At 37.7% G+C, this 19,950-nt stretch overlaps 1 pseudogene; it reads left to right on the forward strand.

Annotated features, from left to right (window-relative positions):
* Nucleotides 1-9,140, forward strand: part of LOC127485806 (eukaryotic translation initiation factor 3 subunit H pseudogene) — a 50,729-nt pseudogene extending 41,589 nt beyond the window's left edge.
* Nucleotides 9,141-19,950: the final 10,810 nt, after the last annotated feature.

Here is a 19,950-nt window from a genome sequence, read left to right on the forward strand (position 1 = left end):
ATTTTATGATAGAACATAGGTACCCCTCTTACAATGGAATACAACACTGTGTTTTGTAAATGATAAAATGAAAACTTGACGTCACTTGGATCCAGCAGGGATCATACAAGAACAGCACTAAAAATAGCTGACACACTCAAACCTTGTTTACCTAGCATCAGACACTAATCAAAGGTCTGCATGTATTAATTTGCATAATTCTTAAAAGAAGATATCGCTTTAACCTCTGCTTCACTAATGAGTAGCTACAGGATAGAACAGAAGCATTTTCTGAATCACACACTTAGGATTTGGTGACAGAGCGTGAGATCCAGAAGCTATGCTGCTGAACATTCTAACAAAGACTGTACATTTTACCATGAAATTATAGAATTTTCATAATTTATCACCTATCAAAAATAATACATAGATTCTATCTGTAGCTCTTTTGACAAAAACTATATGGCTTTTGATTTTTTAGCTCTAATATATTTTTGTAGATTTTGTTAATACTCAATAAACCATATTTAATAAATTCAAACACTGGAGATATAATAACACAGTTGAATTCTTTTTCTCAATGTATGGTTCACACTTTGACTTTAATGTGTGAAAATGTTTCTAGGAAATCAGCCTTGAAAATATATAAAATGAATCTAAGACTTTCTGACTGCTTCTAGTAGATTTTTTTTTCAAATTTCCATGCTATATTTATTTTAGAAAAATTAGTTCAAAAGTCACAAATAGCAAAAATTATACAAACTAGTCAAAATTAAAACTTACCAAATCACAAAACTCACCCATCTCTGACACGCCTTTATCTCTAGTAGAACGGGTATGTTAATCTATTGTACATGAAGCAAATTACCAACAGTACAATGTCTAAATTGTAGTTGTCAAAATGACCACATTCCCCCTACAGGCCTCAGGGGAGACACATGGACAGGCATTTTCCAGTAGATGGAAGCCACTTGATTTCTTTGGTGTGGGGCCCCTTCTTATCTCTTCAAAATTGGCAGCAGAACATCTAATGCTCTATCATCATATTGCCCTTTTGTCTCTAATGCTTATGCCTCTATCTCCCTCTTATAAAGAATCTTGTGATTATATTGGATTGACACAAATAATCCAAGAGAATTTCTCCATCTCAAAATCAATAATTTAATCACATCTGCAAGATCCCTGTTGCCATTTAAGGTCAAATATTCATAGGCTCTAAGGATTCCATCGGGAGTGGGGTTATTCAATGGGTAACAAGAAACATCTTGTACTAAGTGTAAGATGGTGGTATCTTTGCATTGAAGCTTAGAAAAATTTTAGTTGCTGACCATCCTGGACAGATACTTCTAATTATCAAAACTACAAGAGCATTGAAGAAAAAGTGCCCCATTTTAAAAGGTGAAATATTTATGCAATCTGAAGCGAAAGCAGAGTATTAAAACTATCCCATTTTAAAGACAAAATACTGAACTCCCTAGAGATTTTGTCTTATAGAATATTAATCAAATTGATATCTGATGTCATAAATTCATTTCTTGGTCTCTTGACTATCAAATGTTTTCCTACTGTTGCTTTTTCTGCCATAGCAAACTTCTCATCTCAGATATTTTGACCACTATATTACCTCTTTCCAAAAAGAAAAAAAAAATTAATCACTCATAAATGGACAAGAAATAGACATGCTTTTCAGAGATATAGAATTACTGTTAGAATCAATCATTTGACAGATGTTTAGATAAGAAACTGATCATATCACTGATTTTTGGCAAAGTAACTAATGTATGAGCAGCTTGAAATAGAAAATAATAAAAGCAACTTACTCACTTTCATCTTTCTATCATCTGGATAGACTAGTTAGTAGGAAGTTTTTCAGGGTTTGCTTAGGTCTTTGGAGTTTGTAATTGATACGAAAGCCACAATGAATTCTCCTATTGAAAATAAAAGCAAAAACATGTGAATCATTACAAAGAATATTATAATTATCACAATGACTGAATAAAAAAAATTTGCATAGATTTCAAATGAACTTCGGAAGAAAACTTTAAACAAAGGTTTATATGAATATATTTAGAAACATTTTTTCAAGTAATTTGGATACAATTTTAATAACTAACCATCACTTAACATGGGTAATATACTTTTTTAAATATTTATTTCATTTATTTGAAAGACAGAGTTACAGAGAGAGATAGAGACAGAGAGAGAGGTCTTCCACCAGCTGGTTCACTCCCCAGATGGCCGCAACAGCCGGAGCTGTGCCAATCAGAAGCTAAGAGCTAGGAGCTTCTTCCAGGTCTCCCACTTGGGTGCAGGGTCCCAAAGACCTGCGCCATCTTCGACTGCTATCCCACGCCATAGCAGAGAGCTGGATTGGAAGAGGAGCAGCTGGGACCAGAACAGGCTCCCATATGGGATGCCAGTGCTTCAGGCCAGGGCATTAACCTGCTGCGCCATAGCACCGGCTCCGGGTAATACACTTTGAATCTTAGATTCTTTGTTGTAAAATGTGCAATCAATTATATTTATTTATTAAAAACAAGAAAAGATTTTGAATTCCTCCATATTAATATGATTATCCAGTCTCAAAAGATTTAGGGATATAGTGTAATTTCACTCTCCAGATAAAATATTTACTGTAGAAAGTATAGTTAAACAGCATAATTGAATCATAAATACTTCTTTGATTCTAATCATATGCCTATTTTCCTAGAAATAGAAGTTTTGAATTCAAACATAAATTATAATTAGTATTAGCCTATAAAATCAATGTCATAATGCATTAGTTGTGATGCAATATTGTGTGTTACAGAATAGTGATAACGCATATTACTATCAATTTATTGTAATATTAAGAAAATGTTATTGGTAATATTACTACTTAAAATATGCATCTATTAAATTTCTTATGTTTAATGATTTTCTTTTTTTTTACCATGTAATCTCACTCCCTTTTTTAGAAAGCTTTTATTTAATAAATATAAATTTCATAGGTACAATTTGTGGATTATAGCAGTTCTTCCCCTCCCGTACCCACCCTCCCACCCCCAAACCATCCCACCTCTTACTACCTCTCCCATCCCATTCTTCATTAAGATTCATTTTTTTTTTTTAAATTTTTTGACAGGCAGAGTGAACAGTGAGAGAGAGAAAGAGAGAAAGGTCTTCCTTTGCCGTTGGTTCACCCTCCAATGGCTGCCACGGCTGGCACGCTGCGGCCTACACACCGCGCTGATCCGATGGCAGGGCCAGGTACTTCTCCTGGTCTCACATGGGGTGCAGGGCCCAAGCACTTGGGCCATCCTCCACTGCACTCCCTGGCCACAGCAGAGAGCTGGCCTGGAAGAGGGGCAACCGGGACAGAATCCGGTGCCCTGACCGGGACTAGAACCCGGTGTGCCGGTGCTGCAAGGCGGAGGATTAGCCTATTGAGCCGCGGCTTCAGCCAAAGATTCATTTTTAATTATCTTTATATACAGAAGGTCAACTCTATACTAAGTTTGCACCCACACAAAGTATAACATACTGTTTGAAGACAAGTTTTACCATTAATTCTCATAGTACAACTCATTAAGGACAGAGGTCCTGCATGTGGAGCAAGTGCACAGTGACTCCTGTTGTTAATTTAACAATTGACACTCTTATTTATGACGTCAGTGATCACCCAAGGCTCTTGTCATGCAAGCCTTTTGGGTTCACAGACTCCGTCACTATTTAGATGAAGACATAAGAAGAGTGGAAGTTCTCTCCTCCCTTCAGAGAAAAGTACTTCCTTCTTTGATGTCCCCTTCTTTCCACTAGGCTGTTTAATGATTTTCATTTCAACACTATCAACTAGGTAATAGGTATTATTGCTTTACACCTACAGATGTAGAACTGAGGTGCAGAAAAGAATTTTTTTCTTATCAGAAATCACAGTTTTCCAAGAGGTAGAAGACAATTTTTTGTCGCTCCCCCTCTTTGTGGAGGAATGACACAGGACCCTGAGTTGTTCTTTCGTCTCTCGGCCCTCCTCGGGTTTGCTGCTGGTTCTTCCCGGGTTGGCTACCATCCCTTCCACCTCCGTGGAAGGGCGGTTCCCCCTGCCACTTTCCCCACTTCCGCGGGGGAGCGGCACACCGCCGGCCGGCTCTCTCGGGGGCTGCACAGGTGTTCCTCTTAGATGTTCCTGGTGCATGTTGTCTCTCTCCTCCTTTATAGTCCTCTTCCACCAATCCCAACTCTGCTACCCACACGCCAAGTACGCTGCTCTCCTCCAATCAGGAGCAGGATCAGCTCCTGCAGGTCATCACTCAAGTTGGCGAGAGGCAGCTGCGTAGAACTTGTTACTCCCTTCTCAGCGCCATATTGTGGGAGAGCAGATGCATAGAATAAGTCTTAATTCCAGTAACTTAGTCTAGTCTGAGTTGCTCCCCACAATCTTTCATAGTGATTTTAAAAAGAATTTTTTTCAATCAGAGATGGGATCATAGTCCCGTACACTATAATTTCTCATTCATAAGTGAGGATTGAGAAAATTCCCTAATAAAAGAATGATCACAAATGGAAAAATCACTTTGAAATGTGAATGGAGAACTACTGCTTTTTCCTAAGGTAGACATACAACAAAGCTTTTTTGAAAACTGAGACTGTTTATTAGCTTGCAAAGTATACATTAGTCACATGCACATTTTTTACTTTCTGAATTATTAAATTAATAAGCTGTGATTAAAGCAATTTATAATGAATTGCAGTTAGATTCCACATCTTCTTATAGGTAAATTGGTGGTTTTTGTTTTGTTTTGTTTTTTTGCTTTCTGATCAACGGGATATCATGACTCATGGATTTCTGATTAATGATCTTGTTAATAAACCGATCTACATGCATGCTTCTGGGCATCTCCTAAAGAAAGATTTTGAGAAAGCTAGCAGAAGAGAAAAGCAGATTTTGAATAATGCATGGATTTGTTCCCTTCTATCTCCCTGCCTTTTGCTTGTAATGATATGTTTTGATAGCTGTAAATAGCAGGGATTTGCAGATGAAAGATACTACCTGCCTAATGTTATTTTACTATTCCAGGGATTTGATAAACCATTAAATCACACCAATAGCAAAATCAGTAAATGCTGCTTAACCTTAAGCTGTGAAATGGTAATAATTACATAGTGGTTTTACTGGAGATGATAAATGTTTTTGCAAAATTGTGACTACATTAATAGTTTTTAATTATAACATATTGCAGTGAGACATGTGGGATTTATAGGAATAGATGTTAGAGAAACATTACTTGTTAATGAGGGGCTGTAGTGTTTGCCAAAGTGTATCTGTTTGATCTTCTGAGTTTTGCAATCATTCAGAAAATTTTCAGGTTGATATTTCCCTGATAGTCTTCAGATTTTGACGGATTCCTTCCACTTGGAACTGATAATAATACTATCATCAAATGAGATCTAGTCAACATCCTAAGCATTTTTGTATGTATTCACTCTATTATTCTATTTGATTTTCAGAAATGCACAACATAATAATTATTACGATTATGGCCAATATGTAAACAATACCTTTAATTAGAATAGGTTTCTTAAAGGCTGTTTCACAAAACCACGGATTCAAGTTAATCTAAAAACATACTTCCTGGAGCTGGCACTGTGGCGCAGTGGTCTAAAGCCCTGGCCTACAGAGCCAGCATCCCATATGGATGCCAGTTCAAGTCTCAGCTGCTCCACTTCTGATCCAGCTCTCTGCTAATGTGCCTGGGAAAACAGAGGAGGATGCCCCAAGTCCTTTAGCCCCTGCACCCATGTGGCTTAGCTCCAGCCATTGCAGCCATTTAGGAAGTGAACCCACGGATGGAAGATCTCTCTCTCTCTCTCTCTCTCTCTCAAGTAAATAAAATAAATCTTTAAAAAATAAATTTATAAAATAAAATAAAAACATACTTCCTTGCCATAAGTTAGCCTTTGTGTCTAGTGTAGTGGTGAGGCTTCAAAGTCTAAAGATGTAAACTTAGTTTTTCAAGATCAAAGCATGCTTATTCCATGGCTATGATTAGATTCACAATTTTTTTTTAATTTCTCACGCAGTTGAGTCTTATCCTCTACACAGTTATCTAATGCTGTGTAACAAGTTATCACAATATTAGTGACTTAGAGAAATATGCATGTTTTATCTCACTGTTTCCATGGATCAGGAATCCAGTCTCAGGCTAGCTGGATCTTCTGCTCCTGCACCTCCCACACTCTTGCAGTTAAGTTGTCCACCAGAGGAGCAGTCTCATCTCAACTCATGACTGGAGAAAAATGTTTCCAGGATCATGTGGTTGAAGGCAGAACCCAGCACCATTGTTGTATTCTCTTGGTAAGAAGTAGGTAAGAGGCCCGGCAAAGGGGAGGGGCGTATACCAGCTTGAAGGTTTCAGAAGGTGGAGATAATTGGAGATCACCTTTAGAGCCTGTGAACTATAGTCTCCTTATTGGAGTCATTGGAAAATGGCAGATCTTCACTTGAGTTAAAGGCATCATCCTGGTTTTCACTGCCTAGATAAATCAACTATCTGAGACTCTGAAGAATATGGAGTACATGGATGGATTCTTGGCTGCTTGATGCTTATATTTCTAATGAACTATGCTTCTGCTCATTTCACTAACTTCTGAAATCATATTAACAACCTTCAACTCCCTCTTGGACTTAGGTATCCTCTTCTCATCAACCAAATTTCAGAACTTAGGGTAGATTTTTCACAGAAATTTTGTACCAGTCTTACAGTACTAAGAGGCCTGTGTGAACTGACTTTACACAAGAACTGTTAGACTTTCCAACATTTCACTTATAGTTAAAATTTTAATTCACTGAAGTCTGTTACTTTTGATCATATGTCTTCATTTTAGATTACCATTTCCATGATGATGATGTATTCCCTGCTGTCAGCATAGGGCTCAGTGTACATTAGGATTCAATCATTATCATTGACTAAATTGATGAACAAATTCTTCATGGAGTTGAAACTAAAATTCACTATTGATCTCCTATTCCATCTTATTCAGTTTTATTCATCTCTAACATCATAAAATAAATCTTACAAACTCAATATATGGACTTTGTTATTCTCACCAATTCTGACTCCTTTCTGCTTTTATATCCTCTGGTTCTCACAAGTTAAAATCTTTCCCCAAGCGACCAGTGGTATGTGTACTGGGTAAAGCCACCACCTGCAACACCCATATGGACCCTGGTTTGTGTTCTGGCTGCTCCACCTCTGATCCAGCATTCTGCTAATGGTCAGGAAAAAGCAACAGAGGATGGCTCATGTTTTGGGTCTCTGCCACCCATTTAGGAGATCCCAAATGAAGCTCCTTGCTCCTGGCTTTGGCCTGGCCCAACCATGGCCTGCCATTTGGCCATCCCGGGAGTATCTCAGTGGATGGAAGACCAATTTCTTCTCTCTCTCTTCCTCTCTCTTGCACTCTCACTCTTGCTCTCCCCCTGTAACTCTGACTTTCAAATGAAATAAATAAATCTTTTAAGAAAAAAGTCTCTCCCCAAGGACTAAATGAAAATACGCCACTCAGAAGAAACATTCTAATTTGTTTGAAGAGTTTTGTCATTAAGAAACTATTTTCTATTTTTAACTATTTTATTTCTTATAGTTTTATAGCAAAGTGGTTTTAAAAGAAAATAATTTCCCCAAAATAGCAAATATTAAAAAAATTTTATTGATTTCTAGAAAAAATAGTTTATTATGTACTAACTCTACCTTTGTTAGAAAAAGGACAATTTTGCCAATTGGTTGACATGGAAACAAGAAAAACAGATATCTTGATTTAAAGCTACCTTAGTTACCAGGTAACCATAAGTTGATAGAAACTTAAAGGGCATAAGATAGAAAGAGGAAGAAACTAGATTTTGTGAGATAAGAATATTGTCCTCAATTATTTTGCACGTAAATTATAAGCAGTTTAATATTAAACTGGTTGGGGCTAGCACTGTGGCATAGCAAGTAAAGCTGCTGCCTGCAGTGCCAGCATCCCATATGGGTGCCAGTTTGAGTCCCACTGCTCCACTTCCTAACCAGCTCTCTGCTATGGCCTGTGATAGCAGTGAAAGATGGCCCAAGTTCTTGGGCCCCTGCACCCACATGGGAGACGCAGAAGTTGTTCCTGGCTCCTGGCTTTGGATCAGTGTAGCTCCAGCCATTGTGGCCAATTGGGGAGTGAATCAGCAAATGGAAGACCTCTCTCTCTGCCTCTCCTTCTCTCTCTGAATAACTCTTTCAAATAAATAAATAAATCTTTTTTAAAAATTAAACTGGTCAATTGAAGTCATCATCACTAAACATGGGCTAAAAATAGTGAAAGAAATATGAGTAAACTGCATTTCTTCCTGTCTAGATAGAAAGGTGGCATGTGGCAAGTAAGGCACTAGCTCTAAGACCAATTCTTGTAGCTCCACCACCAGTGTGGTAGGGAAAGGAAAAGCCAAATGTGGCTCTGGAGATTCAGCCATGAAGGAAGTGCAAACATTTGGTTTGGTGGTATTAAAGGTAATCAGATTTTACCAGGACGAAGGACAAGGAACTGAAGTTGGTTACTGAGTGTTTTTGAACCTGGTTATAGAAAATGAGCTTGAAATAACCAACTGTTTTTCTTTCCTCCAGCTCATATGGAATGATGGTGAGCATTCACCATGTAAATGTTGATCTTCTCCACATAGGCTGATGCCAGTTCACACGCTGTAGCTTATTAGTTAGCTTGGGTCTTGTGGATTTTCACTTCTGTTGCCAACATGACATTGGGGAATCTGTCATTTCATTTACAGCTCAATAACTGTTCAGGAATCTCTGTAGCTAATAGTACACAGACTGGCATCTATACTGATGGAAGTTATAAAGAGAAGGATTTCCCCCTGAAACATCAAAAAAAGGAGAATGTTACCGTTGAACATATGTTTGAAGAATGCCTATTGTAATGAACAATTCTCATCTTCTCAATGTTTTAACATGGGAGCTTGAGAAGAAACCACGTGTAGCAAATCAATATGAATTACTCAGTGTTGACAAAAGAAATAACTTGGAGAAGAATCTGCAGTTGCTGATGGACAGAATGGAAAAATGAGCCAAGAGATAGTTAAATATGACACACACAAGAGGATTTTGAAAATTTCATGGATGTCAGAAATTGAAAATTAAGTTTATTTTGCTGTAAAAATTTTTCAAATTCATGCATAATTTCTTTGGTAACATGCATTTTCCTTGACCTTTTTGCAAACCCCTGAAGTCAACATGTTGAAGGACAATTAATCTAATTTTCTCTAATAGAAATTAAGGTTTAAAAAGCCACATTAAGACTTCAGATCATCTGGAGTGCTTACACTTCAAATGATAGTGCTTTTTTTGTTAAGCAAGAATTCTGTCCTGCCTGGTTCCCACACATCAGAGGACCCAACTCCTTGGAAAACTTTCTCAAAATTTTCCAAGTCTGTCTCTAGTTCTTCTATTTAAGCTGAATGATCCAGTGCAAAACCAGAACTGTGTGAGTCCTAGTCACCATTTTATCTCTGGAAGGCTCTCCCCTATCCTCTCTTCCCTTCAACATCATTAAATGCTTGGACGAATTCAGCACTCACAAGGATGAGGTCATCTTGGGACCCTATAGCCATAGGGATCTAGGAGGGTGGACTGATGATTGAAATACTTTTTTTTTTTTTTTTTTTTGGTGAGACTGCATGAAATTGGGCTTTTAGAATGGTACGGCCATGATGACTTTATATGACTTTCACTTATATTGGACCCAATATGAAATCAGGACTATATGTTACCAATTATCCATTGGAGTTTGTGCTTGAGCTATCAGAGTAGACCCATGTATCAACCCTTGCTGGTCAGTTAATGCCACCTGTCAATGTTGGCACTAATTCAGTGGTAGTATGATGCATTTATATGCTGCTACAGAAGCCATCATCACATTCCTGAAGGTTAAAGGATATACTCAAGTAAATACTGCCATGGTAGCTGCAACTTATCTCCTCTGATAGTTTCATAAGATTCCAAGTAATGTCATCTCTTAATTTCAGATGAGAAAGTTCGCTTTGTGGGTCAGTCTAGGGCACACCAGAAGAAGGAGGGATATTTTTGAAACAATATGACTACTTTTCTCAATCTACCCAAGTTTTTTAACTGTCTTCCACCTGATGGTGATATGTGGAGACTGGCAAAAGTTCACATTCTAAGATACAATGATTAGGGCATATGCTCCTCTACAGAAGACATAGGTAAAATATGCATCCTTCAAAATTTATGTTTAAAAATCTCCAATTGCTAAATATAAGAACAGAAAATACATTATTACTTATATTTTCCTATGTGGTCTGGATAAAACCGGCATTTCTCAGGGCTGGCACTATGGCATTGGATTAAGTCACTGTCTGCAGGGATGATGATATCCCATAAGGGCACAGGTTTGCATCCTGAATGGTCCACTTCCAATCCAGCTCTCTACTGCTGTGCCTGGGAAGGCAGCAGATGGCCCAAGTTCTTGGGCCCCTTCAACCACATGGGTGACCCAGAAGAAGCTCCTGGATCCTAGCTTCAGCTTGTAATAGCTCTGGCCATTTAGGGAGCAAACCAGCATAAGGGAGATAACTCTCTCTTTCTCTCTCTCTTTGTAATTCTGCTTTTCAAATAAATAAATAAATAAAATATTTAAAAAATATAATCATTTCACTTCTTGTTACATCCAAAAGAAACAACCTTCAATAGAATCACTGGATGCCTGTGCCCAGAAGAGACAGGGGATTGATGCAGCTGGTGTGATGTAAGTGGTATTAATGCAAAGCAAAGGCAACAAGATCAGTGCTGCTTCAATGAAAACAATTCCCCCTACTTCTGTTCCCCCAGCAGATTGCTACAATCATCAATCTACTTTATCTTGATGCATGTTGGCAATTAGATTAAAAGAAAATAGTATACATTAAAGGTGAGAAAATTAAACTAATACAATCAATGCACTCTTTTAAAAATACTTATTTGCTTCTTTTCATCTAACTGAGAGGCACAGCAAGAGAAGGGAATCGGAGGAATCAAGAGTGACATCTTCCAGTGACTGGTTCACTCTCCACCTGCCCTTAACAGTTCCAGGCAGGATATGGAACTCTATCTGTGTCGCTCACGTGAGTGGCAGGGACACAAGCTCTTGAATCATCACCTGCTGCCTCCCAGGATGCCTTAGCTGGGAGCCAGCACTCAAACCAGGCACTCCAGTATGGGATGTCGCTGTCCTGAGCTATGGCTTGACTATCTGAGATACAATGCCTTCCCACATAGAAACTGTTCTTTACAAGGAAAACATCACTGGTTTTGCCAACAATGACGTTCTGTTATATTCTTGCATCAATGAACTTTCATTCTTCCATTCCTTTTTAGTTATAGTTTTCTTTATCTAGAAAGATAATGTAACTCCCATTCATTTTTCAAGGCCAATCTAAAATTACCAATTTGTCCAATCATTGTATTAATCAGGAGAGTATTTGTTGTAATGGCAGATAAATTCCTACATCACAAGCTTCTTTTTCAAGGTCATAAAGTCCAATCAGATAGGTTGTATACATTTATCTTGTAGATACACGATCTGGGGCACACAGCTTCCAAGAGGTTCATTACAAGGAAATGCAGGGATGTAGGAAACACAAGTGTTGTTAACGTCAACCTGAAGGTAAAACATGTCACTTCTACTCAAAGTCTTCTGGCAGAGATAATCAGCCAGCCAGGAGAGTGTGGCAAGTTAGATAGTTTTTGATAACTCCTACTTCTAATGAAAATAAATAAAATATAAATATATATGTGAAATCTTTGAGGGCATCTTTTGGTTTTTAACATTGCTCAAACCATACTACTTATGAAAATGCCATAAATCTTTGTGATCCTTACTTTATTTAAATGTCTTATATGTAATAGATAATAGGTATCTACCCTTAAATAAGGTATAGAATTGTCCTTCAAGTAATTCAGCCAAAAAATGTGGTATATATATGCACATAGTAATTATATATATAATAAATATGTTGCAATTTTACCACTTTATTTTAAATGTAAACACTTCCATTTTTTTTTAAGATTTATTTATTTATTTGAAAGTCAGAGTTACACAGAGAGAAGAGAGGCAGAGAGAGAGGTCTTCCATCCGATGGTTCACCCCCCCAACTGACCACAATGGCTGGAGCTGCGCTGATCCAAAGCCAGGAGCCAGGAACTTCTTCCCTGTCTCCCATGCGGGGGCATGGGCCTGAGGACTTGGGCCATCCTCCATTGCTTTCCCAGGCCACAGCAGAGAGCTGGATCAGAAGTGGAGCAGCCGGGTCTTGAACCAGCACCTACGTGGGATGCTGGCGCTTCAGGCTAGGGAGTTAATCCGCTGCGCCACAGTGCCAGTCCCAACACTTCCATTATTCAGTCCATAGAAATAACATATTTTTAAGGAGGCTGCATTCTATCAATGATGAGTCAGAGAGAAAGTAGCCACCTCCAACTCTGGTTACTCTGGCTTATTCAACATACAGTCATCAAAGCAGTTGCCCAAAAGTACAGCCATGTCCAGTCTCCATCAGGACAATGGTCTACAGACATTAGATGGGGTTACCAGTTAGTCTCTCTGCAGCAGGCAGAGTATCGGGCATCAATAGCCCAAGGGTAAGAAAATCCAAGAATGTGCTTTCTTTTTTTGCTGTACAGTGGTAGTTTAGTCTGACTGGCTTCCCACTATCATAAACATATTATCTGAGTCTTGATATCCAGTTTGCTATTCCTGAACCTTGTCTCTGAGTTCCTCCTATGAAAACACATATAATAATAACAATAGAAGAAACACACAAGAGAGTAATGCAAACTCTTTTCACGTGTGAACTAATTTAACCCTTATGAAAAGTTTATAAAATGCAGTGTTTTTTTAAATTTGAAAAATATTTATTTGACAGAGAAACAAAAAGAGAGATAGAGAAAAAATTTCCACCTTTTATTCATTCTCTAAATCCTCACAATACCCAGGTCTGGGCCAGGGTGAAGCTGGGATCTGGGAATTCAATCCTGGTCATCAGGGGACCCAATTACTTGAACTATCACCAGTGCATCCCAGAGTCTGCATACCCAGAAAAAAGGAAAGCACAAACCAGAACTGGGAACCAAACTCAGGGAGGCTAATGGGGCAGCGGCATCTTGACTATGAGGCTAAGCACATTCCAAACACAGAAAGTTTTATAATTTGCTTGCGGTCAGATAGCTATTCAGATTAGGATTAAAATTCTAGTGGTCTAGTTTTACAGTCAATTCTCTTAACCACTTTAAACTAGTCATCTGGGACAGGGCAGTTATCATTGAGAACTATACTACCCCTGGGCTCTCATAATCTCCAATGCATCTGGATTTCAGTGTCTGTGCTGAAACCATGATTTCCACAACCCTCTTGGAGAATGAGTATTCACGGCTCAAGCTACAAAGGTACAGGAATCTAGCTAGAGGCTGGAGAGCATCAGTTTACACAGCTCACAATTTCAGTCCTTTTGCTTACAGACAACATGGTGTTCAAATCCTAGGCTTTTCATTTGCTACTTTTATGAACTTCAGCAAACTCATTTGCCTTTCCATGCCTCATATTTTCTGGGTGAAAAAAATGAAACAGTACCAGTTAACCAGAGTTTCAAAGCCAATGAATGATACCAGGTATAGAAAGCATAAATAATTTCTCAAAAATATGTAGGTAGTTTTCCCTGTGTCTTACATTTTTATATGAAATATAAATTTCAAATATTCAAACATTGGTACCACATCATTATATCATATCTAATTTTTAGTAGAAATTGTGTTGGTTCTTGTTTATATTAATATTTTCAGGATATTTTGCAAATTAATCAGTGGACTGTTGCACTCAAAATTCCATCTTCACTCCCATATTTTTTCTGAATGTGTTTCTTTCCCCCTTGCGAATGAAAATACAACATTAAATTCTATCACAGCCTGAGTCTTTCTCACCTTTGAACTTGGCATCTGAGGTTTCTTCTAGAAATATGGATTCTGCAAAGGGCAGTTTTATTACTCGTCTTGAGTAAGCAAGGATTAGAGAGATAATCAAAGGTCACAGCTAAAGCTGTGCTGAATTACTTTTCCAGACTCTCAGAACACAAGCAAACAAGTTCTTCCCAGTGTGTCTGTGGAACCAGACTTCCTGCAGAAGGAGTGCACTGTCTGCTTTCGGGCTGCGTATCTCCACTCCTTTCACAACTGAAAGAAAGTCTGCTTCTGTGCATATGAAAATCATTTGTGTTTTTTTAAAGAGGAAAGACATCTACTTTGTCTCATGTATTTATTGTCCCCTAAATTCTGTGAAGTAGATTCGGTTGTTGGCTCATTAATCCTGATAGCCACTGTGCCAGCCACTAGAATTTCCCAAAGATCAGCCCTCACTGTCACACATTTTCCTGTCTTAGAACTGCTTGTCAGGAAGAAGCGAAAGTTTGACAGGAACCCATGTAGGAACTTGCTTCTTGTTTGCTAAAGCCTCTAAACTCATTTACTCCGTAAAGACTTCAAATGAACAACATATATTAGGAGCCAGTATTTGGCGCATATTTAACATGTCTCTCGGGAAGCCCAAATCCAATATTGGGTTCCCTGAGTTGGAGTCCCAACACCACTTCTGCTTAATGTTCACTCTGGGAGACAGCAGATGAAGCTCAAATACTTGGTTCCCTGCCAGTCATATTGCAGAACTAATGAGTTCTGGGTTCCTGGCTTTAGCCTGTCCCAGTTAAGCTATTGTGGTCATTTGAGAGTGAACCATGCTCAGTCTCTCTGCCTGCCTTTCAAATAAATAAATGAAAATAATAAATACTTTTAAAAATAGGATACTCTACATTAATTAAACACAGCTCTTCTGTCCATTTATATTTCAGCCTGTTACAAAACTTTCACAGAAAATCGCAATCAACCACCTAATATTTTCTTCTTCTTCCTGAGAATTTCCACTTCCAGCTGGGAGGACTGTACATTTAGCTCTACTCAAAACACAATTATTGCAGTGGGAAGGAAGAATTCATTTATAAAAGACAATCTCCAGCAGGTAGCACTGGACTGCTTGGGGAAGGCTGCCCCAGGGGGTGGTATCCGTAGATGCTGACAATCAGATAAAAGACTTCCAAAAGGTTAAGCAAATCTGATGAAGCAAAATTCTGTTGCCCAGACTTATTTGGCTATGAACGTGATTACCGGGCCTGTTAGAGATTATAGACCTGCCTAGCAGGTGCTTACAAAGTCAAAGTTCTTTGTATTAATCCAGACAACCAGCTATTATGAACCGAAACTTTAGTTTGAGGAGGAAACACAATGCACTTAGCTTGAATTAAAGGTACACTTCATGCTTCCCTTTCTTTTTCTTTTAAACTTGAGATTCTTTTATTTCCTCTAAGAATTTTGGGTGACATAAAGGAGGAAATAAGCAGTATTTTAAAAAAAACACAAATGGGCAACTTTTGGAATAAAGGAGAGAATTTCTCTTCTGAGAAAGTGAAAATATAAATCATTCAAATTGGCATTCTAAGGAGCTTCAGGAAGAATAATAATATGGCTATTCTTTTTTTCTAAAATTCTATTCATTATTCTATCACAGGAGAAGTACTAATATCTTTAGAGAGTGTTTTGTACGTGTTACTTTGTTCAGTTATTTCAATTCTGCCAGGCATTTTATTTTTCTCTTTAAATCAATGTGAAGAGTAGGGATTAGAAAAATGAAAACAACTTGTCAGAGCTCACACAGATAATTGGTACTTGAGCCCAGACTTGACATCAGGTCTGCTGGTGTGGAAGATGTGAACCAGACTTCCGAGCCACGGGTGCTCTGCCACAGCCGTGGAGCTGCCCACGGAAAGAACCACACTAGAACATAAGCCCCACAGAAACACTGCTACAGGCAGTAATTGTCTTCGCTGGTGTAAGCACAAGGCCTGCATAAACGTCTGGCCCACAGTGGGTGCTCACTAATTGATTTCTGAAGAATAAATAAATGAATACATAAATGAATTTAAAAGAAGGAAATGATGTGTTAGTAATTAAACTATCCTTGATACTGCCTTTTAATTTTTACCCATTTATTTTCTTACAGATGAGAATTGAAGAACTTAAAAACCAAATGGAGGGTACCGAACTAGAGACAAGCAGATGATTCCATGCTTATCTCAGACCTCTTATTTTTTTAAAGATTTATTTATCTGTTTGAAAGGCAGAGTTACAGAGAGAGAGAGAAGAGAGACAGAGAGGGGGGTCTTCTTCCACTCTCCAGATGAACACAACAGCCCAGCTCTGGGCCATGCCAAAGCCAGGAGCCAGGAGCTCCTCCCAGTCTTGGCCCAGCCCTTGGCCCAGCTCCACTGCTCTCCCAGGTGCATTAGCAGGGAACTGGATAGGAAGTAGAGCAGCCAGAGGATGCTGGCATCAGGCAGCTTTACACACTAAGCCAAAATGCCAGCCCCTATCTCAGCCCACATAATTGATAACTTCTAATGCTGATAACTAAATAGGGCTCCTTCCTTTTTTGTACCAAATTAGAATATAAGTAAGTGATTGAGACATCATCAAAGGGATAGAACACTGTTGAAAGACCTTGTGATCCTCATAATCGCAGTAAAGTTATCAAGATTTTGTATCTGCATTCCTCTATACAGGGAGACCCTAAAGAAGCTCTTCATCTTACCTTGTGAAACTCAGGAACCTTATACTGTAAAATGAGATAGCAAAAATAAAACCAGGGACAATAAAAGGGAAGTATTGATTTCAAGTATTTGTACATGTTGTAGTAATGAAATACATCACCTATCAATCAATATGTGATATAGCATTTAGCAGCACTGAGTAGGAAGGATCATTATTAGGGCGATCATCCCATGGTGTGGCTCACTTCACTGAAGGGGGAGTGTAGAATGAATGCCGTTGAACAAAGGGAAGGCAGAACCAAGATGGAGACTGAGGAAGAACAAATGGCACGAACACTGGTCAGGCTCAGGCTGCTTCTATGGATACAGACCACAGTGCAAAACAGACAAAGATCTTTTATAAAATGGTTTGAATATCCACTCTTACATAGAACATTTTAAAATGAACAAGTACATTTTCCAATTTTTTTCTTTGCAAACTGCAAAAGTACATTATGTCTTCCTTTGAGAATAAATAAGCAGAACTATTCTCAATGCTATATCCATAAAATAGATCAGACAATCTGAAGCAACTATAGAATTAACATCTTACAAGGATTAAGTTGAAGGAAATAAAATTCAGCATTAATATATTTTAAAAAATGCATAAGTGTCTATTTTCTGTAAAATATATAATTTAATACATATAGTTCTGGAGAAAGAAATGCTATTTTAGTACTTCTGATAATGGCACATATGTGTATAAAACCAGGATATATTATTCAATTTTATATCCTTTACTTAATGAAAATTATGCAGAAAAAAGTGTGAGCAGTAGTATTGTGGCATAGCACACTAAGGTGCCGCCTATGATGCTGGCATCCCATATGGGTGCCAGCACATATCCTGGCTGCTCCACTTCGGATGCAGCTCCCACGCAATAGGCTGGGGAAAGCACCAAAGGTATCCTAAGTGTTTGGGCTCTTGCCACCCATGTGGGAGACCCAGATGAAGCTCCTGGATTCTGGCATTAACCTGCCTCTGCCGTCCCTGGTCATTCCAGCCATCTGGGAATGAACCAGCAGATGAAAAGATTCTCTCTCTCTCTCTCTCTCTCTCTCCTATGTAACTCTGAATTTCAAATAAATAAGTAATGTTTTTAAAAAGAGAGCAAATATTCAAAACTCCTTTTGATATTTTTCTGTGTTGGTTTGTTTTAATGTTTGTGTTAAGGTTACATTTACTATTTGGAAGGAGAATGAGATAAGGAGATAAAAATGTCAACAAGTATACATGTTTTCCTTAACAAAATAAATTACTACCTTCATGACCCAGGTAACAGAAAATGTTGAGTAATCCAAACTGTCTTAGAACATAATCACCAGGAAAACAAGATGAAATCAATCCTACGGCATCAATACTTACTTCATGAGTTATACTGACTTGTAATCATCCATAGTAAATCTCTGTTCCTTTCTGTTACGTGACATGATAGAAACAACTATATTTTTAGGTTAAGGAATTCATATTTCAAGAGTGGTTTATTCAACAACCATCTCTTACATTTGGTTAAATCATGGAATCAGTTTCTAGAATTATTGAGTAGGGGAAATAATGCTTTGCAAGTTTTGTTCAAAGGAAAATACAAAGTATTCCATGAAGGTTTCATAGTACAAATAAATGAATTCTAATATATGACACAAAGAAATCATTCCTCCAGTTCTTTGGGAACAAAAGAAGTTTCCATGAAGAAGGTAGAATTAAGCAGCAAAAATTACCGTCAAATTGACTTCATTGCATAATTACAGACAATATACTCTGCTCTTCTAAAACCAACATAAATGAGGTGAGAGATAAACAGAAGTCTCATGGAATTTTGTATTTTTACTTTACAAAAGCTGGCATAACAAATCAAATTTACTAGTTGAACAAATTCAATGAAATGTGTTACAAAAATATATTACAAAAGCTAATTTAATGATTTATAGTGCAGAGAAAGGAATCAGCCAGACAACAGTTTAAATTTTAGCTCTGTCATTTCCAAGTTGAGTGACTCTAAGTTACTTAACTACTATGATTCCTGTCATTGGCTTTCTCAAACCACTTTTCCAATACATTTTGGTCTTGTTATAAATATTAAAGTGGAAAATACAACTAAAGCAACTAGTACTGTCTTCAATATAATCAGCACTGAGTGTTAGTACTCTATCTTCCATTTGCTGTTTTTGTCTTTTTTATGTTAAATACTTGTTTATATGAAATTTGAGGATATAGGGCAGGCTGAATTCTCTATTGATTTTATGCATTATGGTTTAAAGACAAATTAATACGCCTTACTAGCTGGCATCCCTTACCAAAGTGTTGCCTTGAGTCATGGCTGTTCTGCTTCCAATCTGGCTTCCTGTCAATATGCCTGGGAAGGCAGCAGAGGATGGCCCAAAAACTTGGGACACTGCCATTCATGTAGGAAATCAAGATGGAGCTCCTGGCTCCCAGCTTTAGTCTGATCCATACTTGACTATTGTGGTCATTTGAGGAGTAAATCAACAAATGGAAAATTTCTCTTTCTCTCTTTCTCCATCTCTCTCTCTCTCTTTCTCTCTCTCTCTCTCTCTCTCTCTCTGTGTCTCTCTCCTTCCCTCCCTCCTTCCCTTTCTCTCCCTCCTCCTCCTTCTTTCTCTATCACTCTGATTTTCAAATAAATAAATCAATAAATTTTATTTAAAGTTTAAAAAATAATGTTGATTTTCAAAGGGTATCATTGCTTCAACTCACACGAGTTGTTATTCCTCAGTAGAGTTTTGAGTTATCAACTAACATGAATTGGCTACCCAGAAATTTCATTCCTACCAAAAATTTGACAAATTCTTAATTTTTTGAAATTACCACTATTGGTGATGAGTTTCTGCTTTATTAAGCACCATAAATAATGTCTAGTATATTTCTTGTAGCCCTCTCTTTTTGTGATTTGTATTGTTGGCTTAAGAGTTTCATTTATTTAGTATTTTTCAATCATTTGTAATCATTTTGTTTTATGATACTCAAAGAGTCACTCATTTGCCATTCTGAGTTTCTTCTAGTGAGTACTGTCTTTTTCTTTTAGGTTGATCCCCTATTTATTGCAAGCTTTTTGGCTTTTGGAACAGCACAATTGTTGTACTTAACAGTATTACTTAGCAGTGAGCACACAATGATTACTTTATATATTCATGTAACATAGAGCAATATATGTTTAGCATAATAATGTCAAATGGACACTTCACTTACTTCAGAATTGTGATAGAAATCATTTATGGGATAGGATAAAGAAAAATAGAGTTGTAATATGA

The sequence above is a fragment of the Oryctolagus cuniculus genome, chromosome 1 (genome assembly GCF_051225735.1).
Source record: "Oryctolagus cuniculus isolate XC-2025 breed Fujian yellow rabbit chromosome 1, ASM5122573v1, whole genome shotgun sequence".
Lineage (NCBI taxonomy): Eukaryota > Metazoa > Chordata > Mammalia > Lagomorpha > Leporidae > Oryctolagus > Oryctolagus cuniculus.